The following is a 27,821-nucleotide window of genomic DNA, read 5'->3' as shown; positions in this document are numbered from 1 at the left end:
AAGTTTCATATGAACAAACCCCAAGATTAGGGGCTCAGCCTATAGCTTTGGTTGTCCCCACTGCTTCTGAGAATATCAAGAGTTCAATTTGGGAAAGTTGAATTTTCCCCCTTTCTCACCATTCCCTGAAGGGGACTTTGCAAATACTTTTTTATTCACTGTTCAAATCACTGTGGGATTTATTGGGGCATCACTCTGGACAAACCAACAAAATCTCATGCCCTACTCAAGGTTACATGTACTTATGGCATTCAATTAAGCTGTCTACCTAAGTTATATTAGGAAATGCACTAGTCAAAATATAAATTTTGTACCAAATAAGCATTTTTTGCGTTAGTCTCACACATAAGTTAAAATTTTAAAATATTAATTACCATCTATTTTCAACACCCTGCAGTAATGACATTCCTTTGTTCTTCCTCATGCAAAAACATTTTTTAAACTTGTACATTTAATCACTGTCATTATATACTCTAGGCATTCCGAGATTATACCATCTCAGTCTTTATCTTCTTTCTTTCTGATGTCATTTGTGCCCCCAGCCCTCCTCCCTCTATCATTCTCACATGCAGCTTCATTCAGTGTTTTAACATAATTGTATTACAGTTAGGTAGTATTGTGCTATCTGTTTCTGAGTTTTTGCAATCAGTCCTGTTGCACAATCTGCATCCCTTCAGCTCCAATTGCCCAATATCTTACCCTATTTCTATCTGCTGATGGTCGTATTTGAACACTTTTGAGTGTCTCTTCTGAGCTTCTGGTGACTATCCAGTTCATTTCCCATTAAGGCCTGCAGCCTTTCCTTGTTCTTTTTAGCATTTATCCCTGAGAACTGGTTTTCTTCTGTGAATCTGAGTTCCAGGACCTAGGACCCTGCTGATCCCTGACATATATTGATGAGGAGTGCAACAGATGGGCTTCTTTGATTGAGGTGGTCTTGTGCTAATCATTTGGCTGAATCCCGATCAGAGATTACAGTGTTTGCATGGAGGGAAGCCTGGCATCTTCAACAGGATTTGCTAAATCCTTGCTACTGTTTAAATCTTAGATTCCTGGGTGGGCCACGGTGGCTCAGCAGGTAAGAATGCTTGCCTGCCAAGCCTGAGGACCTGGGTTCGATTCCTGGTGCCTGCCCATGTTAAAAAAAAATCTTAGGTTCCTGCACCTATTCTCCTGTGGATGGTCTATTTCTAGTCTTCAACATCACCATTGTCTTGCTGCCAGTTAATCAGTCCTCCATGATGCATTCTGAGGAAAGTCACCAGAGCTTTTTTTCTTCAATATTTTGTTTGATCCCTTTGATTGATTAACTTCTAAATATCTTTCCCTACCCCATTATTCTTTTTAAAACATTTTACTGAGATATTATTCAATATGAAATATGACCATTAAAAGCATTCAATCCCCTCCTGTTCTTAAAAATGTGCAAAGTTAATTATAAAATGAACTTTATTGTTGGATGAGTGACTGAGGGGATCTCAGCTTCATAGACAAAACTTAGCTTGGAACTTTATGAGGTTTTTTTGTCTGTCTGTTTTTGAGATTTGGTTTCTCATCAAGAACATGGTGATAGTATTCCTTAATTCTTAGTGGACTTAAAAACAGTACTTTATGATCAGAGAGATGTACCAACTCACAAAGCGCACTTCTCTCTACAGTAAATGTCTGTAATATTACTGGCAACCTGAAAGTGCAACAGATGTCAACCAGGTGTTCCTTCCATTTAGGAACTTCTGGTGGTATTTTGCAACAGCAGATGGCACTGTTCTTTTTTATTACTTCTTGCCCATTAAAAATAATCAAAAGATTTTGGTAAAGGTCACATGACTAATTTATGTCTTTTAAGAGTAAATCTTCTTAAAAATATTGAATAATTGGGGGCATATATGTAATGCCAAAACAATTAAGAACTACTAATTGGAAGAGGACTTTGATTTATTTTGTCTCTCTCTAGAAAACAGAACCAGGGTAAATAGGTCGAAGTGACTAAGAGGAAGATTTTTTATCAACATAGAGAAGAATGATCTAGCAGTAAGAGTCAATCAAATATTGAACCTTAGGAAACAGAAGAACTCACTGGAACTCAGCATGCAGAGGCTGGAAGACAGAGTTCACCTCCATTTATTGGCTTTTGATCTGAATTACTAAGATCCTTCTTTTATCTCAAACTTAACTACCTACTTTTTTTTTTTTTTTTTTTTTTAAAGGAAAGACAGAGAGAAGGAAGGAAGGAAGGAAGAAAGGGAAACATTTTTAAACATTTTCTTGTTTTATTGTATTCTGTTTCTCCGTTTTTGTTACATGGGCTGGGGCCGGGAATCGAACCGAGGTCCTCCGGCATAGCAGGCAAGCACCTTGCCCGCTGAGCCACCGCGGCCCGCCCTTAACTACCTACTTTTGTAATAGCGAAGAGCATTATCATTGATAAAACCCAACCGTTATTAACTAAATAAACTTTGAAATTTACAATCAAAAGTCACATAGTATAATTATTACCAACTATCGTAATAAGATCAAGATGTAAACTCCTATAGGACAAGTTCTTGTTTGTTTTCTTACATCTGTGTAAATCCTCATTGCCTAGAACAATGTCAGGTTCTTTTTATGTTCTCAAACATTTGTGAATGAATGAACAAGAGACAATACTCATCAATAAAACACATTTGGCATTTTATTAGACTTAGAATGGAATCTACTGTAATTTAGAATCAGAAAAATCACTGATAAAGATCAAAACATTTTTCAGCTGCTTAAATTCCCATTTTGAGTACTGCTAATTTTTATCCCAAGATGTTATCTATATAATCTTTAACTTTAGTTTGATGAAGGGTATTCTGCCATAGAATTGAATTGAGTAAAACAATCACCCTTTTATGATAATCACACACGAGGATGTATAACATTTACCTTTTCAAAAAACTTTTTTTGATTTTATGAAAAGCACTAATGAATTAATAATGATTGAGATGGGGCTTTTGAAAATTTCTTTGTACCACTGTGCATTTTAATATACATATTTTTAATACTTTTGAATTCGATGAAAAAATATTTTTCATTAAGTATAGTTACCAATAACTGCACTGTATTTTTAAATCTGTTGTCTGGCTTTTTAATCATTATATCAAACAACATAAATGATGAACTATAATAATTTCTTTGTCTAAAAGTAGCCCAAAATCAAAGGACTGAAAGTGTCATATTGGTCTCAACCAATCAATGGCCCATAGGTTTTTATTTTATTTTATTATTTTTAGTTTTCTTTTTTCTTTTTCTTTCTTCTTTTACTTTATTTATTTATTTGTTTATCTTTAGTTTTCTTTTTTTTTTCCTTTGGCCATAGGTTTTTTAATTATTTGTTCCAAAACCATAGTGGAGTTTCAGCCAAGGAGTTTTTGTTGTGGTTAAAAAATAGAGCAATTTTGACATAGCACTAACAGATGATTCTGAAATAGACCACTGAATTATTTCAGCTGAAAGAATGACCAAGAATCAATGGGCTGTCATTATTAATGAATGGAGGTTTCCAAATCCTTTAGGCTAAAAGTCCACTAGAAGTTGAAGAGTCATCATAGGGGACCCCAACTTAATGAAATATACTCATTTGCAATGTCTGGCTGTGAAGGTGGTGCACTGCACAACTGCAAGGGACCATTCTGCAATCTAGGATGCAAAAGGTGCCCTGGAGTTGGGCAAAGTGGCAGGCCTGGATATGTCTGCACATTTTATTAATCCAGGTATGTTCTAACTCTCTCCTGTTGAGCAATGTAGTAATGCTTGCATAAAAAGTGCTCTTTGATAGAGTAGAGATCACATGAATTTCACAGTTACATGTTTCCTTCAGTACTTTGCAAATGGGTTTTGCAACTGTTTGATCAGTTTGGCATTTTGAAGGTGGGACTTTCCAGTTATTACACAAGTATCAGAGTTTATTCCTCTCTAGGCTATCAAATTATAGGATGACACCAACTCATATGCATTCAAACAAGAGGGAAGGGAAAGGGGAAAATGAAGGTATACACCTTTTTTTTTTGTTTGTTTTGGTATGCCGTATGGTAGGGGTCACATTTCCTTCTTTTTCCATGTGAGTATCCCCTTATTACAGCACCGTTTTGCTGAATTTTTGTTTGTTTGATTTATCATTTGTTTGTTTCCTAGTTTGTTTGTTTGGGAAGTACATGGGCTGAGAATCAAACCCAGGTCTCCCGTATGGCAGGCAGGAATTCTAATACTGAACTACTCTTACACCCCCTACACCCTTCTTTTAAGTGTACAATCCGGAAGTTGCACACATACCTTCTCTCTCATGCGGTGGGACCAGAATTTAGTCATAAGGCCATACCTAGGTACAAGAGAAGCTGTATAGTGTAGACTTCATCCTCAGCCAAGCTAACACATTTAGCTTTTTTCTGACTATGAAAGTGGATGGGAGAATGATTATTAGGGATAACTAGCAGTGTATCAAACATGTGGTCAGCTTTAAAAAAAAAAGCAGCCTAATTCACAGTCCATTCAAGTGGAATATCATATTTTTGCTGATACCATCTGAATTTTAAATGACTATTCAATGTTGCATACTACTAAAACATTTAATTCACATGGATTCTTACAGCCCACAGGTTCAGTGGCTCAGGTTTAATTTACTTCATTTATTTAATTTACTTACTTGCAGGAAGACTAGCTTTGGGGATGAATCCCTCCCCCAGGGTGCACCCTCCTTGCATAGCTTTTTCATTGCCCATATGTTTTAGAGGCTTAGGCAATGTCATTTTGTTTTATTTTATTTTATTTACAACTCTTAAGCTAAAAGTGGTGAATTCATTATAAGAAGACTTTTGAAAGGGAAAACTTATACACACACACACACACATACTCAAGATGGCAGGGATGTTCCCTCACCATCCAGCACAATGCCTAGCACATGTTAAATGAATAATTAAAAGTCCATATTTTAGTATGTTTGGTTATTTCAGTATGTTGGTTAACATAATCATGTTATGGTTATTTTTTCACACACATAACATGTTTCTTCCAAAATATTTCAGGGGATTCCATTACTTCTCTGTAAAACATTTTCTGGGGTAGTAGTTCTCAGACTTTGATGTACGCCAGAGTTATCCGAGTGGCATACAAACACCACCTTCAGAGTTATTTAGTCTAGGGGAAGGCCAGGAATAAACATCCCTAAGTGATATTAATTTACTTGCTTCCACTTATTTTTGAAAGAAGATATAATAGGCCCTCTCATGGACTGAATGAATTTCTTCAACTTGAGCTAATAACTTGAACGATAAAAGGAAGATTCTGAGTGAGGTCGCATTGTTAAACTGTCTTACTTCTCATAGGGCCTGGGTTTCCTCAATCATAAAATGGAAGGTCAAGAACAGATTAACTCCAAGATGTCTGCCATTGGAAGATTGAATTATATTAAGTTAGATGGATCTCTAGCTAGTCAGTTGGTGCTGATGATATACTTATCGTAAATGAATATAACTTTTCAATTAGTTTTTGATTACTCAGGTAAGAGTCTTTTATTTTTTAATGTACATGTTATTCAAATACCATTCTTCACCAAAAAATTTACCAGTTTTGTGAAGATATCCCTTAATACATGTATTGGATGCTAATTGTTAACTTATAAATTGACAATTATTTCTGAACTCTGACCTATTGTCATTTAGGTTTTGCTGAATAACAAAGACATTTCCACATATGTAAAGAGGAAGCTGCCTCAGCAGTTAAATTTGAAGATGTTGGAAGAGCCCTGTTAGACCAAGTAACCCTTTGCTAAATTTCCAAGAGACCCTCTGGAAGGCAGAATAACTTGATAAAAGCATTAGCAGTTATTTGTATATCAGATTTGCCAAGACTCAGTGTTGGGATATTCAGGAATATGTCTTAGGTCAGACACATTTTTCCGGAGGCTGAAGGAGAAGGACTAGAAACTCTTAGAGCAAGAGAAGAGAGACTGAAAATGTCAACACAGAACGAGCATAGAGCTATGGATAACTAAAACTACCAACAAGGGGAGAGAAGAAAACCATGCTTGGTTGGAAAGGAAGCAAGGAAGTAATTTCACTACTTCAGTATTTTGTCATGGAGACAGCCCCAAGGTCAAAGGAAAGCTAAATGGAGGTCCATGCCAAAAGGTAAGAGGAGATATGACATATACTTTCAGATTTTTTTTCTGTATGGAAGACTGAGTGGGAAGTCATAATAGGTTCAAGAGGCAGATTGTTTTTCTTGTTTCTTGTGTTAATTGCCACTTTAATCTTTCTCTAAGATGGATCCAGTATTGAGTATTGATTGTTTATTACTTAATTTAATTCATATCTGCACTGATGCATCATAGTTGATAACATGGTAACACTATTCAATTCAATTTTTTCTCAAGATCTCAGGTATAAAGGACAATGATCAAATTGAAATTATTCCTGGAGATAAGTCTATGGTGCTCGATGCTCAAGAATGGAGAAAGAGCATGAAAAATATATAGTGAATATTGAAGCCCCTGGAAATCAACTAGTGAGTAATGATTTTTCCATTTTAATAGCTTGGTAATGTGAGATTTGTATCCTATCACTACAGAATTTTCTAATATATATTTTTAATCTTCAAAACAGGAACCCATACCCCTAGTTATTCAGGAAATAGAAATTTGTTAACTTTTCAACTACTAGTTGTTAATCACAAATTTTGTGTTTTTCTTCCTATGGTCTGCCACTACATGCATAATTCAGAAATTATTTGAAATACTTGTTATTATAAAATGGGTATAATTTTCTGGTAACATGATTTAATCAAATGTTAAACAGTATACTCTGGTCATAATACAAAATAATTATGCAAGCTGGTTTAATTGCTCCAAAAAGGGTGTGTTTGATGTCTAGATTTTACAATATAATAACTCATTTTTTTTTTGCCACAAACTTTAAACCTGTCACAACTCCAACATTTCCCAGATTCTTTAAAATCAGAAGTTAATCTTAGATATGGCCTCTAGCTCTAAGAAGGATCTTCTTTTTAAAAACCCTGTTTTATTTATGTACAATGTTGTTTACATGATTGTTTATGTTTACATACCGAGAGTCAACTCTTTGCTATGTAGTATTTACAATCTCATTTTTTTGTAAGTAGGCACATCTAATTATATTGCATTTTACATTTAAAACATATGAGAATATATGGAATCATATAAGTGCAGTGTGAAATAGACAGTCCAAAAGGACAATTAAAAAGTGTATGGAGTAAAAAAAAAAAAAAAAGGTATAATTTTTTTCCAAATTCCTAATAACCTTCTAGACTTTAAAACTGTATCCTGGGTTTTCCCCTCTTTTAACCTGATTTGAAAACATCCCTTCCAAAAAACTTTAACCTTGAACCCTATCTTTTAAAAATTATTTATGAAGTGTTTTAGGCATTCAAGTATAAAGAATAATATATCATGCATTCACCACCCAATTTAAGAAATGAAACATCACAAATGACACCATTCTTTTCCTCCCTGTCACTCCCCTGCCCAATTTGTAGCCACCATCCTCAGTTTGGTTAAATTCAAATTTCTTCACCTCCCTTAATACCACATCATTCATAATAATGTTTTTATTATTTTTTGTGTATATAATCTTATTTATTACATTATTTATATTATTTGTAGAGATATTTTCTATCCCATCCTCTGTTATAGAGCATATGCTACTTGAAGTGAGTTAGAGATTTGCAAGTGCTTTTTGGTAGATTACAAAATACTTTGTCTTTCGTAGCTTTGTCTGGGATACTTGTGTTCTGTTGGATAGAGCATTGTACTGCTATTAGCAAAGAATGTTTATTTGTATTAGATTCTTTAAATGGTGGTTTTAGTTGCAGAGATTCCAGATTTTGAACGACAGAAATGGATCTCTAGCACTTTCTAAATTATTATGGGCAGGTCACTTCACCACTTGGCCACAGTATTCTTATTTCTATAGTAACTGGCAGGGGTTGTTTTTGGTAAGAGTTGATTTCCTACAGCTCTGAGAAATGTATTTCTATATCAAAAAGAAGCTCCATGGTGGTATATCTAAATAGGATCCATATAAATTCTTGATATATATGTATATTTAATAATACATATCATAGGCTGATGATAATGATGTATAATCTTGACCCATAACATTGATAAAGTATATAAAATAATAAACATAATGACTGTTGATTTAATTATTTTGAGAGGGAATTTAATTTTAAAATTTATTTAGGGGTGGGCAATGGTGGCTCAGTGGCAGAATTCTTGCCTTCCATGCCAGCGCCCTGGGTTCCTGGCATGGAATCCCGGAGCCCGCCCTTGCCAAAAAAAGAAAAAATAAAAAATAAATTTATCCATTAAGTAAAATTTATGTTTTTATTTATTCAGTACAAAATCTCATTCCAAATACCAATCATTCAGCTTTCTCAGATGTCGCAAGCTAGAATTATTTCACTTTAAACATTCAACACAATGGCTTCCTTTTCTTTCCATTTGTCCCATTGTTTTGTCCCTATAGATATTCCAGAGCCCAAATGACTGTGAAACTCAGATGAACATGTCAGTTTCCACCATCAACTGATGTCATTAGTGAGGCATGTACCAATGTCACTGCTTGTGTGTAACAGCCCAGGAACTCTTGAACACTCAAAATTCCATGCCCCCCTCCCACCCCAAAAAATTTCAACACAGACAGGTAATATTTGTGACAGGGCCTTCTCAATGTTACCCTCATGACAATGGTTCAGTATTAACTGGAATCTTCTGTGTTTGTTTGTTTAATGGAATGGGTGGGAAAGCTAAGCTCGGGTGGAGCATAGGGTATAAATTCACTACTTCATGACTCAGGGACAGTTCTGTGTGGGGACCTGCCTTACTCTCCAACCCTGATCCAACCTTTGAGTCTGTCTGGGTGTCCTTCCTTTAGCCTTCTGGACTCGGACATCTTTTTTTAAAAAACTCTTTATTGTCAAAAATTTTAAATAAAAAAAATGTAAATATACACAAAAGTAGAAATGATAGTATAAAATAACCCCACATACACATGATCTAGCTTCAAAAATTATCAGTGTTTTTCCCATTTGTATTATGTACCCCCTTCCACACGTATCAGATCATTTCACAAAGCACTCAGCATGCTTCTCTACCTGATCCGGACATTAAAATAGTATAACCACCTTCCTGTCGTTACACTTAATAAAATTAATAGTAATTCCTTAATGCCATCTAATATCTAGCCCACATTTAAATTGCCCCTATTATCTAAAAAAGTACAATTGTTTGGTTCTAATCAGGACCCAAATAAAGTCTACACCTTGCTTTGATTTGTATGTATCTAAGTCTCTGTTAGAGAAAAAACAATTTTTCTCTTCTCTTTTTATCAGATGTCATAGATTTGTTGAAGAAACTAGGCAATTTATCATGTAGAATACCCCACATCCAGGATTGTGTTAGTTGCCTCTTTGTTTGGTATTGTTATCCTGTTCCTTTATCTCCTGAATTTCCTCTAAACATGAGTTAAAACTAGAGTATTGATTAGATACAGGTTTGAAATTTTGGGCAAGAAGAATTTATATGTAATTCTGTGTACTTTTTACTAAATAACAAACATGTTGCATATAAAGTCTGTTTTTCCCACTTTTGTAATGCTAAGATTACTTGTAGTTTCAGATGGTAACAGGCTGATACATCCATCATATAATTCTTCATTAACTATTTATTCTAATTGATTTAGTATCTGTGCTGGTTTGAAAGGAAGTCCCCTAAGAAAAGCCATGTTTTGATATAAACCCCATTTCATAAAGGTAGAATAATCTCTATTCAATACTGTATGTTTGAAACTGTAATCAGATCATCTCCCTGGATGATGTGATTTAGTCAAGAGTGGTTGTTAAACTGGATTAGGGGACGACATGTCTCCACCCATTTGTGTGGGTCTTGATTGGTTTATTGGAGTCCTATAAAAGAGGAAATATTTTGGAGAATGAGAGATTCAGAGAGAGCAGAGAATGCTACAGCACCACAAAGCAGAGAGTCCTCCAGCCAGTGACCGTTGGAGATGAAGAAGGAAAACGCCTTCTGGGGAGCTTCATGAAACAGGAAACCAGGAGACAAAGCTAGCAGATGATGCCATGTGCCTTTCCAGCTGAGAGAGAAGCCCTGACTGTGTTCGCCATGTGCCTTCTCACTTGCAAGAGAGACCCTGAACTTCATTGGCCTTTTTGAATCGAGGTATCTTTCCCTGGATGCCTTAGATTGGACATTTCTACAGACTTGTTTTAATTGGGACATTTTCTCAGCCTTAGAACTGTAAACCAGCAACTCATTACATTCCTCCTTTTAAAGGCCATTCCGTTTCTGATATATTGCATTCTGGCAGCTAGCAAACTAGAACAGTATCTATTGATAATCTTTACTTAGATCCACTGTTTTTTTCATGGTAATTTTCTTGTTATACCTGTCTCTCTGTAGTAATTAGAATTATTCTGTAAAGAAACACCAACTATTTCATTATACTGAAGTGTAATTCTTACAGAAAAGATCGCATAAATTCTTTATGTTTCCATTTTATTTGTTAATTTTCATAGAAATGAATTGGTACTCTAACAAACTCTAGTTGTGACGAGTGACGTGGTTTTGTTTTTGTTAGAATCATTAAGAGCTTACTGACTTGTAAGTATTTGATGTATTTCAATCAACTTTAGTCATTGCTTTCTTGATGCTCAAATTTTCCTCTTAATCCATGGGGCTTCTTCAGATTGGCCCCATGAATCTTTGGCAGATTCCTTGCCTTCTGGCATCAAACCTCGAGTTAATTATTTCTTCAAGAGCCCTTGATCACATTAATATAAATATATTTTTGCTTATGAAATGGCTGAATGAATTAAATACTGAAGAAAGACACCAAGGAAGTCGATAACTGTGCAGGATAGGAAGTAAAATTATTAATTTCAACTCTCTCTGTTTAGAATTTCTGCTAATTGATAATGGTTTAAGTAGATGATTATGCTGACAAAGCTTCTTTGGAAATCTACTGAATCAGACCAATATGGGTGGGCCAGGGATATATATTTTAAAAGTGAGTAAACAATTGAAAATTGTTAAAAAGTTAATTATTGAGGTATAGTATATAAAATGTCAGCCTTATTTAAGTCTATGAAGAATAGACTGCCGTTTAATGTATGATTACATTCTGTCATGCATAGGGAGAAAATACTGCACTTAACAGGTAAGAAAAAAGGATGTATGTTTAAGCGAAAAAAATTTAAAAATAAAGAAATATTCCAATATCCACCATGCTAATTAGAATTATTTTTTTAAATTCCATGTCACTCTAATAAGTGTATATTTCAGTATGCTTGCCTGGTTACCATAATTATACATATACCCAAAGGTAATATAATTGTATTTGAATACTTTTATTTTATTTATACAAATTACTATTACTTTTTCTTCAAGTCATTTCAATTGATGTTTTACAGTAGGTTTGTGTGTATTGCTGATTCAATTTTCCTTTTCTGTCTGAGGGAATAAAGACATACCATTTTTTCAATTATTCCACATCATTGTTAATACTCAGGGTAAAAAGTGTTTTGCAGTTGGCTTATTCTAGCAACAATAATATGTGTTTGTATATTTACTAACTTTCTTTAAAAAATAAGATTTTCCCAGATTGGCATATGCTAGGTGCTCAATAAATATTTGTTGCTCAAATATGTACATACATACATATAGACAAAATTCTAATTGACTTGTATATTAGTTTCTCATTGATTGTAACAAATTACTACAAATTTAGTGACTTAAACAACACAGACTTTTTATCCTACCATTCTGGAGGTCAGCTGTCCTAATATCAAAGTGTTAACAGGGCTTGTTCCTTCCAGTCTCTGGGGAAGAATTCATTTCCTTGCCTTTTCTAGCTTCTAGAGCCACATGCGTTCCTTGGCTCATGGCTCCTTCCTTGCATCACTTCAACCTCTGCTTCCTTTATCACATCTTCTTTGAATTTAACCCTCCTGTCTCCCTCTTATAAGGACCTTTCTAATTCTACTTGGCCCACCTATATAATTTAGGATAATCTGCCAATATCAAAATTTTTATCTTAATCTAATCTGAAAAGACCCTTATTCCGTGTAAAATAACATGGGGATTAGTATGTGGACATCTCTGGGGGGAGTGTTTTTAAGCTTACCACAGTCAATCCATTGACCCTCAAAGATTTGAGTCTATCCCACATGCAAAATAAATTCACCCCATCCCAGGGTCTCCAAAAATCTCAACCCATTATAACATTAATGTAACTCTAAAATCTCATGTAAATCTCATCAGCTCAAAAGTCCAAATTTTGTTATATAAATAATCTGAATTAGGGATGGGTGAGGCTATTGGTATAACCATCATGGTGAAAAATTCCTCTGCATCTGTGGACCTGTAAAACTAGAAAACAAGTTATCTGCTCCTAAAACAATGGTAGGATAGGCATAAGGTAACAGTTATGGACGTTCCTATTTAAAGTGGGAGAAATTTAGGATAATGCGACGCTGACTCAGTGGCAGAATTCTCACCTGCCATGCCAGAGAAGACCCAGGTTTGATTCCCAGAGCCTGCCCGTGCAAAAAAAAAAAAAAGAAGTGGAAAATGGGAGAAACTTAAAGAAAAAAGAAGTTACACATCCCAAACAATCATTTCCTTTTCTTCTTCTTCTTTTTTAAATCCCAACCCCTCTCTCATGCCCTCACTTGTTGACATTTAGTTTTGGCATAATGTCTTTGTTACAGTCAATGGAAACATATTACAATGCTACTGTTGACTCTAGACCCTAGCTTGCACTGATTGTACTTTTTCCTGTATATCATCCATTTTCAACGCGTTGCAATGTTGACATTTATGTGTTCTTCCTCATGCAAAAACGTTTTTATATCTGTACATTTAATCATTGTCCATTCTAGGCATTCCTAAATTATACTATCTCAGTCTTTATTCTCTATCTTTCCTTCTGGTTCCATACATGCCCCCAGCCTTTCTCTCTCAACCATATTCACATTCAGCTTCATTCAATGTACTTACATTATTGTGCTATAATCAGGGAATATTGTGTAATCCATTTCTGAATTTTTGTAATCAATCCTGCTACATAATCTGTATTCCTTCAGCACCAAATGCCCAATCTCTACCCTCCTTCTATTTCCTGATAACCTGTGTTCTCAACTTTAACTCTCCAAGTTCACTCACAAATGTTAGCTCATATTAGCGACAGCATACAGTATCTGCCCATTTGTTTCTGGCTAATTTCACTCAGCATAATGTCCTCAAGGTGCATCCACATTTTTACATGCTTCATGACTTTATTCTGTCCTACAGCTGCATATGAATATATCACAGTTTGTTTAGTCACTCATCCATTCATGGATGTTGGGGTGTTTCCATGCCTTGGCAATTATCAATAATGCTGCTACATATATCAGTGTGCAGATGTCCATTTGTGTCTTTCTCTGACTATATACCTAGTAATGGGATTACTGAATCACATGGCAATTCTATATGTAGCTTCCTGAGGAACAGCCAAACTGCCTTCCAGAGTGGCTGTACTATTTTACATTCCTACCAACAGTGGATAAGTGTGCCTCTTTCTCCACATCCTTTCCAGCACTTGTCATTTCTGTTTTTATTTTTATTTTTTTGATAATAGCCATTCTAGTGGATGTCAGATATCTCATCGGTGGTTTTGATTTTCACTTCCCTAATAGCCAGTGAAGTTGAGCATCTCTTCATGTGCCTCTTAGCCATTTGTATTTCCTTTTCTGAAAAATATCTGTTCATGTCTTTTGCCCGTTTTTTAATTGGGTTGTTTGTCTTGTTGTTGTTGCTTTGAAGAATCTCTTTATATCTCTGGATACTAAATGCTTATCTGATATGTGGTTTCCAAATATTATTTCCCATTGCATAGGCTGCCTTTTTATTTTCCTGATAAAACTTTTTAATGCACAAAAGTGTTAAATCCCATTTATCTGTTTCTTTTTTCAATGTTTGTACTTTGGGTGTAAGGTCTAGGAAAACACCTCCTATTACAAGATTTATAAGATATTTCCCTACATTTTCTTCTAACAGTTTTATGGTCTTAACTCTATGTTTAGAACTCTGATCCATTTTGAGTTGATTTTTGTATAGGTTGTGAGATATGTATTCTCTTTCATTCTTTTGCTTTTGAATATTGAGTTCTCCAAACACCATTTATTAGAGTCTGCTCTGTCCCAGGTGGGTTGGATTGACAACTGTATCAAAGATTAATTGTCCATAGATGAGAAGGTCTATTTCTGAACACTCCATTCAATCCCATTGGTCAGTGTATCTGTTTTTAAGCCAGTACCATGCTGTTTTGACTACTGAGGCTTTGTAATATGATTTAAAATGAAAGAGTGTGAGCGCTCCCACTTCATTTTTCTTTCTCAATATATTTTTAGCTGTTCAGGGCACACACTGTCCTTCCAAATAATTTTGGTTATTGGTTTTTCTATTTCTGCAAACTAAGTTGTTGGAATTTTAATTGATATTGCATTGAATCTATAAATCAATTTAGGTCGAATTGACATCTTGACTGTTTTTAGTCTTCCAATCCATGAACGTGGTATACCCTTCAATTTATTTAGGTATTCCATGATTTCTTTTAGCAATTTATTGTAGTTTTCTGTTTACAGGTCCTTTTGTATCATTAGTTAAATTTATTCCTAAATATTTTATTCTTTTGGTTGCTATTATAAGTGGAATTTTTTCTTGATTTCCTCCTCAGATTGTCCATTACTAGTTGTGCTGGTTTGAAAGGAAGTATGCCCCCTAAGAAAAGCCATGTTTTAATATAAATCCCATTTCTTAAAGGTAGAATAGTCTCTATTCAATACTGTATGTTTAAAACTGTAATGAGATCATCTCCCCGGTTGATGTGATTTAGTCAAGAATGGTTGTTAAACTGGATTAGGGGATGACATGTCTCCACCCATTTGAGTGGGTCTTGATTGGTTTACTGGAGTCCTATAAAAGAGGAAATATTTTGGAGATTCAGAGAGACTCAGAGAGAGCAGAGAATGCTGCAGCACCATGAAGCAGAGAGTCCACCAGCCAGCGACCTTTGGAGATGAAGAAGGAAAATGCCTCCTGGGGAGCTTCATGAAACAGGAAGCCAGGAGACCAAGCTAGCAGATGACACTGTATTTGCCATGTGTCTGTCTAGCTGAGAGAGAAGCCCTGACTGTGTTCGCCATGTGCCTTCTCACTTGAGAGAGAAACCCTGAACTTCATCGGCCTTCTTGAACCAAGGTATCTTTCCCCGGATGCCTTTGATTGGACATTTCTATAGACTTGTTTTAATTGGGACATTTTCTTGGCCTTAGATCTGTAAACCAGCAACTAATTAAATTCCCCTTTTTAAAAGCCATTCTGTTTCTGGTATATTGCATTCCAGCAGCTAGCAAACTAGAACACTAGTGTATAGAAACACTAATAATTTTAAGACACTGATCTTGTACTCTGCCACTTTGCTGTACTTATTTATTAGCTCTAGCAGTTTTGCCATAGATTCTTTTTGGGATTTTTGACATATAGCATCATGCCATCTGCACAGAGTGAGAGTTTTACTTCTTCCTTTCCAATTCGGATGTTTTTTTTAAAGGTTCACAAAACTGGTTTTACAAATTTAAAGTCTTCTGGACTCTGAGGATAATAATCATTTATTTTAAATTAAAAGTTATTTTATTTTTTTATTGTAAAGAATAATATATATTCAAAAACCAATAAATTTCAAAGCACACCACAACAATTAGTTATAGAACTAAAGATTTCAGAGTTTGATATGGGTTACAGTTCCACCATTTTAGGTTTTTCCTTCTGGCAGCTCCAACACACTGGTGACTAAAAGAAATATCAATGTAATGATCCAGAACTCATACTTATTTGTTAAATCTTATCTTCTCTTTTATAACTCCACCTTCTGCTTTGATCTTTTCTAAAATTATTTACTTTTTAAATTGATATGTATTATATATTCACTTGTGCTGGTTTGAAAGGATTTATGTACTCTAGAAAAGCCATGTTTCAATCCTAATCCAGTCTTGCAGGAGCAACCATTTCTTTTAAACTCTATTCAATACTGTATGTTGGGAACTTGATTAGATTATCTTCATGGAGATAAGACTCAGCCAGTTATGAGTATTAACTTTTGAATAGAGGGAGATGTGATTCCACCCATCCCAGGTGGGTCTTGATTAGTTTACTGGAATCCTTTAAAAGAGGAAGCATTTGGAAAGAGTTCCTTTTAGAATGATGAGAAAGCCATGAGAATTATGAGATAGCCAGAAGAACTACCAGAGCCAATGCAGCCAGAGACCTTTGGAGATAAAGAGGGAAAACACCTCTGGGAGACCTTCATGAAGAAGCAGCCTGGAGAGAAAGCTAGCAGATGCTCTCCTGTTTACCATTTGCATTTCCAGTTTAGAGAGAAACCCTGAACTTGATCAGCTTTTCTTGAGTGAAGGTAACCTGTTGTTGGTGCCCTAATTTGGACATTTTTATAGACTTGCTTTAACTGAGACATTTTCTCAGCCTTAGAACTATAAACTAGCAATTTATCAAATTCCCCTTTTTAAAAGCCATTCCATTTCTGGTATATTGCATTCAGGCACCTAGCAAACTAGAACAAAATCCAAAGTGTATGATCAATGGTTCACAATATCATCATATAACTGTGCATTTATCCTCACAATTTACTCTTCTTTTCCTTTTTGTGAAAAATAGCACATATACAAGAAAATAATATATTACAAAGCACATCACAACAATTAGTTCTAGAACAGATTTCAGAGTTTGGTATGGGTTACAATTCCACAATTTTAGGTTTTCACTTCTAGCTGTTCTAAGATACTGGAGACAAAAAGAAATATCAATATAATGATTCAGGAATCATATTCATTTGTTAAATCCTACCTACTCTGTATAGCTCCAAGTTGGATGTCTTTCATTTCCTTTCTTGTCTAATTGCTCTGGCTAGAACTTCCACCACAATGTTGAATAACAATGGTAGCAGTGAGCATCCTTGTCTTGTTCCTGATCTTAGAGGGAAAGTTTTCAGTCTTTCTCCATTGAGGATGATGTTAGCTGTGGGTTTAGTTTTTGTTTTTGTTTTTGTTTTTTTTTTTGCATATTCCCTTTATTATTTGAGGAAGTTCCCTTCTATTCCTATCTTTTGAAGTATTTTCATCAAGAAAAGATGTTGAATTTTGTCAAATGCCTTTTCTGCATCAATCATGATCATGTGGTTTTTCCTCTTTGACTTATTGATGTGGTATATTACATTAATTGATTTTCTTGTGTTGAACCAGCCTTGCATACCTGGAATAAATCCCATTTGGTCATGGTGTATAATTATTCTTTTTTTTTACTCATGAAATTAAATTTTATTTAAAAAGTTTAAGCTATGCATCCTTTTAAAAAATGAAAATACAAATCTTAGCATTAAGCAATGCTAAGCAATGAGTTATAATATTACAAAATTCTTTATAGTGGTAATTAGTGGTAACATTTTACCATGCAAAAATGTCACAGGATCGATAGTGCAACTTGGATCCTCAATCATTCAAGTGTTTAATCCCACAAATGAAGGTTGGTCAGTTTTAAAATAAAATTCCTCTAATATGCTGTCCTCAAGTCCTTCATTGTGGTTATGCACACACTGGTTCACACAGTGTGATAACTGGCTGATGTGGCAATTCCACACTGGTTGTTCTGGTCTCTGGCCATCTTTATGTAGCCCTCTATGCCCCAAATTTTACCCCAGCTGTTTTTGATAAGCCAGTATTTATTGTGATCTGAACCTGTTCCCTCAAATCCATAGCCAACCATCAGGACACTGTGATCCAGGTTGCCTTTATTGCAGTTGGGCTCAAAATAAATGCCTGATAAGTAGAACTGGAAGGATTCATGGCTTGCATTGATAGCAACAGAGATGGGACCTTCAGTTGCCACTGCCCTCATTAGTGCCTTCTCCTATCAAGGGATGTCCTCGAGGCCAGTGTTGTTGGTAGCAGAATACTCGTGCTTGTAGTGACAGGTAATGTCCCTCCAAAATATGGGTAGGATGTCTCTGAATTGAGGCCTTTGTTGTTCTGGACATACTGGAAAGCATTGTCCATAAGGCCACCACTGCAGCCATGACTGCCTTTGGCCTGGAGCAGTCCACCAGTTTCTGCTCACTGAGGGAAACAAGTCTTCTAGTTTTCCAGAACATCTGTCTATCAAGATAACCAGTTGCACTGAAAGCCTGACAAGAACTACGACAACCCTAATTCTTCACAGGAGTCACATAGTCTTTCTTATACCAATCCACAGACTCAGGAACCTCAGAAGAAGGTTCATAGACTATTTTCCCCTTCTTTTGTTCAGGTTTTGAAAGCCATTCATCACCTGCCTAAATTCTTCGTTGGTCATGTCACCAAAGGCATTAATTGCCATTGTGAAATGATACTGCCCTTGGCTGTATTCCAGATTGTACACTTTGATCATTTTCTTATTCTTCTCTCACACTGCTCTCCTCCAACCTTCTTCATTCACACCATATAGTCTCTGGTGCATTGCCTTCCACTGGTGCCACCGTGCTTCTAAACTTGATTCAAACGTAGGAGCAGCTGAGGCTATTCCCAAGCAAAGCACAGCCAGAAAGTGAAAGATTCATGTTTCAAATTCTGTGGCAGCCCCCTCATGGCTGGCACAGGTACACTCCACACACCCAGGGAAGTGGGATCTCTAAGGTCTGGAGTTTTCAGTGTATAATTCTTTTAATATAATACTGGATTCAATTTGAAAATATTTTCTTGAGGATTTTTGCATCTATATTCATTAAAGAGGCTGGTCTGTAATTTTTTTCATGTAGTTTCTCTGTCTGGTTTTAGTATTAGGGTGATGCTGGCTTCAAAGAGTGAATTAGGTAGCTTTCCCTCCTCTTCAAGTTTTTTGAAGAGTTTGAGCAGGATTTGTACTAATTCTTTCTTAAATGCTTGGTAAAATTCACATGTGAAGCCATCTGGTGCTGGACTTTTCTTTTTTGGGAGCTTCTTGATGACTGATTTAATCTCTTTACTTGTGATTGGTTTGCTGAGGTCATCTATTTCTTGTGTCATTGTTGGTTGCTCATGCCTTTCTAGGAAGTTGTCTATTTTCCCTGTGTTGTCTAGTTTATTGGCATATAGTTGCTCATAGTACCCCTCATTACTTCCTTTATTTCTGTGGGATTGGTGGTTATTTCCTTTCTTCCATTTCTGATTTTATTTATTTGTATCCTCTCCCCCCCCCCCCCCCTTCTCTCTCTGTCAGCCTAGCTAAGGATCCACCGATTGTATTGATTTTCTCAAAGAATCATCTTCTGGTTTTGTTGAATTTCTTGATTGTTTTCATATTCTCAATTTCATTTCTTTCTTCTCTAAGCTTCATTATTTCTTTCCTTTTGCTTGCTTTAGGCTAGTTTGCTGTTCCTTATCTATTTCTTCCAAATGAGTGGCTAATTCCTTGATTTTTCCTCTTTCTTATTTTATAACATAGGCATTTAAGGCAATAAATTTTCCTCTCAGCACTGCCTTTGCTGCATCCCATAAATTTGATATGTTGCATTTTCATTTTAATTTGTCTTGAGATATTTACTGATTTCCCTTATAATTTCTTCCTTGACCCACTAGTTGTGTAAGAGTGTGTTGTCTAGTCTCCATATATTGTGAATTTTTTGACCCTCTGCCTATATTGATTTCCAACTTCATTCCAATTGGAGAAAGTGTTTTGTATAATTTCAACTTAAAAAAAAATTTATTTATTAATTAAAAAAATTAACTAACCAAATAAAACATTATATATTATATACATATATAATCAATAATTCACAATATTATCATGTAGTTGCATATTCATAATTTCTTAGAACATTTGCATTAATTCAGAAAAAGAAATAAAATGAACACAGAAAAGAAAAAAAAGATTATACCTACCATACCCCTTACCCCTCACTTTCATTGATCACTAACATTTCAAACTAAAATTATTTTAGCATTTGTTCCCCCTATTATTTATTTTTATTCCATATGTTCTACTCATTTGTTGACAAGGTAGATAGAAGGAGCTTCAGACACAAGGTTTTCACAATCACACAGTCACACTGTGAAAGCTATATCATTATTCAATCATCCTCAAGAAACATGGCTACTGGAACACAGCTCTACATTTTCAGGCAATTCCCTCCAGCCTCTCCATTGCATCTTGAATAACAAGATGATATCTACTTAATGCATAAGAATAACCTCCAGGATAACCTCTCGACTCTGTTTGGAATCTCTCAGCCATTGACACTTTATCTCATTTCACTCTTCCCCCTTTTGGTTGAGAAGATTTTCTCAATCCTTTGATGCTAAGTCTCAGTTCATTCTAGAGTTTTTTTCAATCCCTTGATGCTGAGTCCCAGCTCACTCTAGGATCTCTGTCCCACATTGCCAGGAAGGTCCACACCTCTGGGAGTCATGTCCCATGTAGACAGGGGGAGGGTGGTGAGATTGCTTGTCATGTTGGCTGGAGAGAGAGGGGCCACATCTGAGCAACAAAAGAGGCTCTCTTGGGGGTGACTCTTAGGCCCAAATTTTAAGTAGGTTCAGCCTATCCTTTGTGGGATTAAGTTTCATATGAACAAACCCCAAGACTGGGGGCTCATCCTATAACTTTGGTTGTCCACACTGCTTGCGAGAATATCAAAAATTCAACTTGAGGAAGTTGAATTTCTCCCCATTCTCACCATTCCCAGAAGGGGGACTTGCAAATACTTTTCCACTCACCAGTCGAATCACTCTGGGATTCATCGGGGCATCACTCTGGACAAACCAACAAAATCTCATGTCCTGCCTGAGATTCTAAGTACTTATAGTGTTCAATCAAACTATCTACATATGTTATATTAGAAACTGCACTAGTCAAAATATAAATTTTGTAACAAACAAACATTTTTTGCTTTATTCTCACACATAAGGTGACATTTTAAAATATGAATTACCATCTATTTTCAGCACCCTGCAATAATGACATTCCTTTGTTCTTCCTCATGTGAAAACATTTTTAAAATTTGTACATTTAGTCACTATTATTATACACTCTAGGCATTCCTAGATTATACCATCTCAATCTTTAACATCTATCTTTCTGATTTCATTTATGTCCCCAGCCCTCCTCCCTCTATCATTCTCACAGGCAGCTTCATTCAGTGTTTTAACATAATTGTATCACAGTTAGGTAGTATTGGGCTGTCCATTTTTGAGTTTTTGTATTCAGTCCTGTTGCACAGTCTGTATCCCTTCAGCTCTAAATATCCAATATCTTACCTTATTTCTATCTCCTGGTGGTCTCTGTTACCAACGAAATATTCCAAGTTTATTCACTAATGTCAGTTCATATCAGTGAGACCATATAGTATTTGTCCTTTTGTTTTTGGCTAGTCTCACTCAGCATAATGTTCTCAAGGTCCATCCATGTTGTTACATACTTCATAACTTTATTCTGTCTTAAAGCTGCATAATATTCCACCGTATGTATACACTATAGTTTGTTTAGCCAGTTGTCTATTGATGGACATTTTGGCTGTTTCCATCTCTTTGCAATTGTAAATAATGCTGCTATAAACATTGTTGTGTAAATGTCCGTTTGGTCTTTGTCCTTGTGTCCTCTAAGTAGATACCTAGCAATGGTATTGCTGGGTCATATGGCAATTCTATATTCAGCTTTTTGAGGAACTGCCAAACTGCCTTCCACAGTGGTCGCACTATTTGACATTCCCGCCAACAGTAAATAAGTGTGCCTCTTTCTCCATATCCTTTCCAGCACTTGTCATTTTCTGTTTTGTTGATAATGGCCATTCTGGTGGGTGTGAGATGATATCTCATTGTGGTTTTGATTTGCATTTCTCTAATGGCCAGGGACATTGAGCATCTCTTCATGTGCCTCTTGGCCATCCGTATTTCCTCTTCTGGTAGGTGTCTGTTCAAGTCTTTTTCCCATTTTGTAATTGGATTGGCTATCTTTTTGTTGTTGGGTTGAACAATCTCTTTATAAATTCTAGATACTAGACCTTTATCTGATATGTCATTTCCAAATATTATCTCCCATTGGGTAGGCTGTCTTTTTGCTCTCTTGATGAAATTCTTTGATGTGCAAAAGTGTTCAATTTTAAGGAGTTCCCATTTATTTATTTCTTCTTCAGTGCTCTTGCTTTGGGTATAAGGTCTATAAAACCACCTCCAATTATAAGATTTATAAGATATTTCCCTACATTTTCCTCTAACTGTTTTATGGTCTTAGACCTAATGTTTAAATCTTTGATCCATTTTGAGTTAACTTCTGTATAGGGTGTGAGATATGGGTCCTCTTTCATTCTTTTGCATATGGATATCCAGTTCTCTAGGCACCATTTATTGAAGAGACTGTTCTGTCCCAGGTGAGTTGGCTTGACTGCCTTATCAAAGATCAAATGTCCATAGATGAGTGGGTCTATATCTGAACACTCTATTAGATTCCATTGGTCAATATATCTGTCTTTATGCCAGTATCATGCTGTTTTGACCACTGTGGCTTCATAATATGCCTTAAAGTCAGGCAGTGTGAGACCTCTAGCTTTGTTTTTTTCCCTCATGATACTTTTAGCAATTTGGGCTACCCTACCCTTCCAGATAAATTTGCTTGTTGGTTTTTCTATTTCTGAAAAGTAAGTTGTTGGGATTTTGATTGGTATTGCATTGAATTTGTAAATCAATTTAGGTAGAATTGACATCTTAACTATATTTAGTCTTCCAATCCATGAACATGGTATGCCCTTCCATCTATTTAGTTCTTCTGTGATTTCTTTTAACAGTTTCTTGTAGTTTTCTCTGTATAGGTCTTTTGTCTCTTTAGTTAAATTTATTCCTAAGTATTTTATTCTTTTAGTTGCAATTGTAAATGGAATTTTTTTCTTGATTTCCCCTCAGCTTGTTCATTACTAGTGTATAGAAGCACTGCAGATTTTTGAATGTTGATCTTGTAACCTGCCACTTTGATGTACTCGTTTATTAGCTCTAGTAGTTTTGCTGTGGATTTTTCAGGGTTTTCGACATAAGTATCATATCATCTGCAAACAGTGATAGTTTTACTTCTTCCTTTCCAATTTTGATGTCTTGTATTTCTTTTTCTTGTCTAATTGCTCTGGCTAGAACTTCCAACACAATGTTGAATAACAGTGGTGATAGTGGACATCCTTGTCTTGTTCCTGATCTTAGGGGGGATGTTTTCAGTTTTTCCCCATTGAGGATGATATTAGCTATGGGTTTTTCATATATTCCCTTTATCATTTTAAGGAAGTTCTCTTGTATTCCTATCCTTTGAAGTGTTTTCAACAGGAAAGGATGTTGAATTTTGTCAAATGCCTTCTCTGCATCAATCAAGATGATCATGTGATTTTTCTGCTTTGATTTGTTGATATGGTGTATTACATTAATTGATTTTCTTATGTTGAACCATCCTTGCATACCTGGGATGAATCGTACTTGGTCATGATGTATAATTCTTTTAATGTGTTGCTGGATTCGATTTGCTAGAATTTTGTTGAGGATTTTTGCATCTGTATTCATTAGAGAGATTGGTCTGTAGTTTTCTTTTTTTGTAATATCTTTGTCTGGTTTTGGTATGAGGGTGATGTTGGATTCATAGAATGAATTAGGTAGCTTTCCCTCCTCTTCAATTTTTTTGAAGAATTTGAGTGGGATTGGTATTAATTCTTTCTGGAATGTTTGGTAGAATTCACCTGTGAAGCCGTCTGGTCCTGGACTTTTCTTTTTGGGGAGCTTTTTAATGACTGATTCAATTTCTTTATTTGTGATTGGTTTGTTGAGGTCATCTATTTCTTCTCGAGTCAGAGTTGGTTGCTCATGCCTTTCTAGGAAGTTGTCCGTTTCATCTACATTGTCTAGTTTATTAGCATAAAGTTGTTCATAGTATCCTGTTATTACCTCTTTAATTTCTGTGGGGTCATTGGTTATGTCTCCTCTTCCATTTCTGATCTTATTTATTTGCATCCTCTCTCTTCTTCTTTTTGTCAATCTTTCTAGGGGCTCATCAGTCTTATTGATTTTCTCATAGAACCAGCTTCTGGTTTTATTGATTTTCTCAATTGTTTTCATATTCTCAATTTCATTTATTTATGCTCAAATCTTTGTTATTTCTTTCCTTTTGCTTGCTTTGGGGTTAATTTGCTGTTCTTTCTCCAGTTCTTCCAATTGGACAGTTAATTCCCGAATTTTTGCCCTTTCTTCTTTTTTGATATAGGCATTTAGGGCAATAAATTTCCCTCTTAGCACTGCCTTTGCTGTGTCCCATAAGTTTTGATATCTTGTGTTTTCATTTTCATTTGCTTTGAGATATTTACTGATTTCTCTTGTAATTTCTTCCTTGACCCACTGGTTGTTTAAGAGTATGTTGTTGAGCCTCCACATATTTGTGAATTTTCTGGTGCTCTGCCTATTATTGATTTCCAACTTCATTCCTTTATGATCTGAGAAAGTGTTTTGTATGATTTCAAACTTTTTAAATTTGTTGAGACTTGCTTTGTGATCCAGCATATGGTCTATTTTTGAGAGTGATCCATGAGCACTTGAGAAAAATGTGTATCCTGCTGTTGTGGGGTGTAATGTCCTATAAATGTCTGTTAAGTCTAGCTCATTTATTATAATATTCAAGTTCTCTGTTTCTTTATTGATCCTCTGCCCAGATGTTCTGTCCATTGATAAGAGTGGGGAATTGAAGTTTCCAACTATTATGGTAGATGTGTCTATTTCTCTTTTCAGTGTTTGCCTCATGTATTTTGGAGCATTCTGGTTCAGTACATAAATATTTATGATTGTTCTGTCTTCATGATGAATTGTTCCTTTTATTAGTTCATAGTATCCTTCTTTGTCTCTTTTAACTGTTTTACATTTGAAGTCTAATTTTTTGGATATTAGCATAGCTACTCCTGCTCTTTTCTGGTTGTTATTCACATGAAATACTTTTTCCCAACCTTTCACTTTCAACCTATGTTTATCTTTGGGTCTAAGATGTGTTTCCTGCAGGCAGCATATAGAAGGATCCTGTTTTTAAATCCATTCTGCCAGTCTATGTCTTTTGGTTGGGGAGTTCAATCCATTAAAATTTTGTGTTATTACTGTACAGGTAGTACTTTCTTCTACCATTTTGCCTTTTGTATTTTATATGTCATTTCTAATTTTCCTTCTTTCTACACTCTTCTCTACACCTCTTTCTTTTGTGTTTTCATATCTGTCTCTAGTGCTCCCTTTAGTATTTCTTGCAGAGCTTGTCTCTTGGTCACAAATTCTCAGTGATTTTTTGTCTGAAATGTTTTAATTTCTCTCACATTTTTGAAGGACAATTGCAAAATACTGGGTATAGACTTCTTGGTCGGTAGTTTTTCTCTTTTACTAATTTAAATATATCATCCTGCTGTCTTCTCACCTCCATGGTTTCTGCTGAGAAATCAACACATAGTCTTATTGGGTTTCCCTTGTATGTGATGGATTGCTTTTCTCTTGCTGCTTTCAAGAGCCTCTCTTTCTCTTTGACCTCTGATGTTCCGATTAGTAAGTGTCTTGGAGAACATTTATTTGGATCTATTCTCTTTGGGGTTCACTGAACTTCTTGGATCTCTAATTTTAGGTCTTTCATAAGAGTTGGGAAATTTTCAGTGATAATTTCCTGCATTAGTTTTTCTCCTCCTTTTTCCTTCTCTTCTCCTTCCAGGACACCCACAACATGTACATTTGTGTGCTTCATATTATCATTCAATTTCCTGAGTCCCTGCTCATATTTTTCCATTTTTTCCCTATAGTTTCTGTTTCTTTTCTTGTTGGATTTCAGATGTTCCATCCTCCAGTTCACTAATCCTATCCTCTGTCTCTCAAAATCTACCATTGTAGGTTTCCATTGTTTTTTTCATCTCTTCTACTGTGCCTTTCATTCCCATAAGTTCTGTGATTTGCTTTTTTCAGACTTTCCATTTCTTCTTTTTGTTCATTCTTTGCCTTCTTCATATCCTCCCTCAATTCATTGATTTGGTTTTTGATGAGGTTTTCCATGTCTGTTCATATATTCTGAATTAATTGTTTCAGCTCTTGTATCTCATTTGATTTATTGGTTTGTTCCTTTGACTGGGCCATATCTTCAATTTTCCTGGTGTGATTTGTTATTTTTTGCTGGTGTCTAGACATTTAATTACCTTAATTAGTTTATTCTGGAGATTGCTTTCACTTCTCTTACCTAGGGTTTTCTTGCTGGATGAATTTGTTGTCTATCTGTTCTTTGACATTCAGTCCAGCTTTTTCTGGACCTCTAGCTTAGGATTTGTTTAACAAAGGAGAATTTTTTGGTTCTTGTTTTCTTGTTTCTTGCCCTGCTTGTATGGTGTCTTCCCCACCCCCACCCCCACCCTTAGGAGGGTCTATGTAGGTATTATAGACTCCAGCCGGGTTTTCCCGGAATAAACTGACCTCCTATAAGGGGGAAGGAGTCATCTGCGTCAGTTTTCCCTGAGGGTGAGACCCAGCAGGTTTGAAGACTTTCCTGTGAATTCTCTGGGCTCTGTTTTTCTTTTCCTGCCTGATATGTGGCGCTTGTCTGCCTGCGGGTCCCACTGGCATAATATGATGCAGCACCTTTAACTTTGGAAGACTCTCCCTGCTGGGGGCATGGTGAAGACAGAGGAGAGGTTATAGGCTGGTTTTAATGGCTTCAAATTACCAAGCCCTGGGGTCTGAATTCCTTGAGGGAAGAATTCCACCTGAGTTGGGCTTCACCCCTGCCCTGGGAGACAAGCCCTGAAAGCAGATTGTTTCTGCCTATGCCTGGGGCAGTTGCAGCCTGAGAAGTCCTGCCACTTAATCCAGAGGCAGTCAAGCCTTTGTATTAACACAGCCACAAAAACCTCTGTTTCTTTTCTTTTTTTCTTTTTCCATTAGTCCAATGAGCGACCTCCACTTTGACCAGGTTCACCTGAGCTAGGGGCCTATTTTTAGTAGTCAGAATTTGTTAATTAATGCCACAATTGGTGTTTGGTTGGACTCAGTCCCTGCTGCTGTTAACGTGTCTTTCCTTTGCCCTCTGGGAAGCAGCCTGTGGAGGAGGGGCGCCAGCCACTGTGGCTTGGGGAACTCACAGTTCTGGGGAGGCTTGCAGCTGGTCCAGCTGGTCCAGACTGGGGTACAGTGTGGGCTCCAGGAACTGTTCTGTACTGTTTCTGGTTATTTAGTAGTTATTCTGAAGGAGGAACTAAAACGCACACATTGCTAAGCCATCATCTTGGCCACACCTCTCAATTTCAATCTTTTTAAGTTCATTGAGACTTGCTTTGAGACCCAGTATATAGTCTATCCTTGAGAGTGATCCATGAGCACTTGAAAAAATGTGTATCCTGCCATTTTGGGGCATAATATTCTGTAAATATCTGTTAGGTTTACATCATTGATCATATTATTCAAAATCTGTTTTCTTATTGATCGTCTGTCTAGATATTCTATCCACTAATAAGATCAGGGAATGGGAATCTCCAACTATTATGGTTAAAAGGTCTCTACTTCTCCCTTCAGTGTTGTATTTGCCTCATGTATTTTGGAGCAGTATTTATGATTATCATATCTTCTTGTTCAATTGTTCCTTTTATTAATACATAGTGTCCTTCTTGTTTCTTTTAATTGTTTTGCATTTGAAGTCAATTTGTTGGTTGTTGTTTCTGGTT

At 35.9% G+C, this 27,821-nt stretch overlaps 1 protein-coding gene and 1 pseudogene across 2 annotated transcripts in view; one reads left to right on the top strand and one right to left on the bottom strand.

The window, feature by feature from the left end:
* The first annotated feature begins 5,783 nt into the window (after positions 1-5,783).
* Positions 5,784-27,821, top strand: part of DYNAP (dynactin associated protein) — a 70,795-nt gene continuing 48,757 nt past the window's right edge. For both annotated transcript variants that reach the window (XM_077135425.1, XM_077135424.1), the window contains exons 1-2: positions 5,784-6,146; positions 6,392-6,522. The gene's annotated coding sequence lies outside the window, so the exon portion shown is untranslated. The remainder of the gene's footprint in view (positions 6,147-6,391; positions 6,523-27,821) is intronic.
* LOC143662577 (procathepsin L pseudogene) lies at positions 17,726-18,719 on the bottom strand (annotated as a pseudogene).

The sequence above is a fragment of the Tamandua tetradactyla genome, chromosome 18 (genome assembly GCF_023851605.1).
Source record: "Tamandua tetradactyla isolate mTamTet1 chromosome 18, mTamTet1.pri, whole genome shotgun sequence".
NCBI lineage: Eukaryota > Metazoa > Chordata > Mammalia > Pilosa > Myrmecophagidae > Tamandua > Tamandua tetradactyla.
This window is presented reverse-complemented; position numbering and strand designations above follow the sequence as displayed.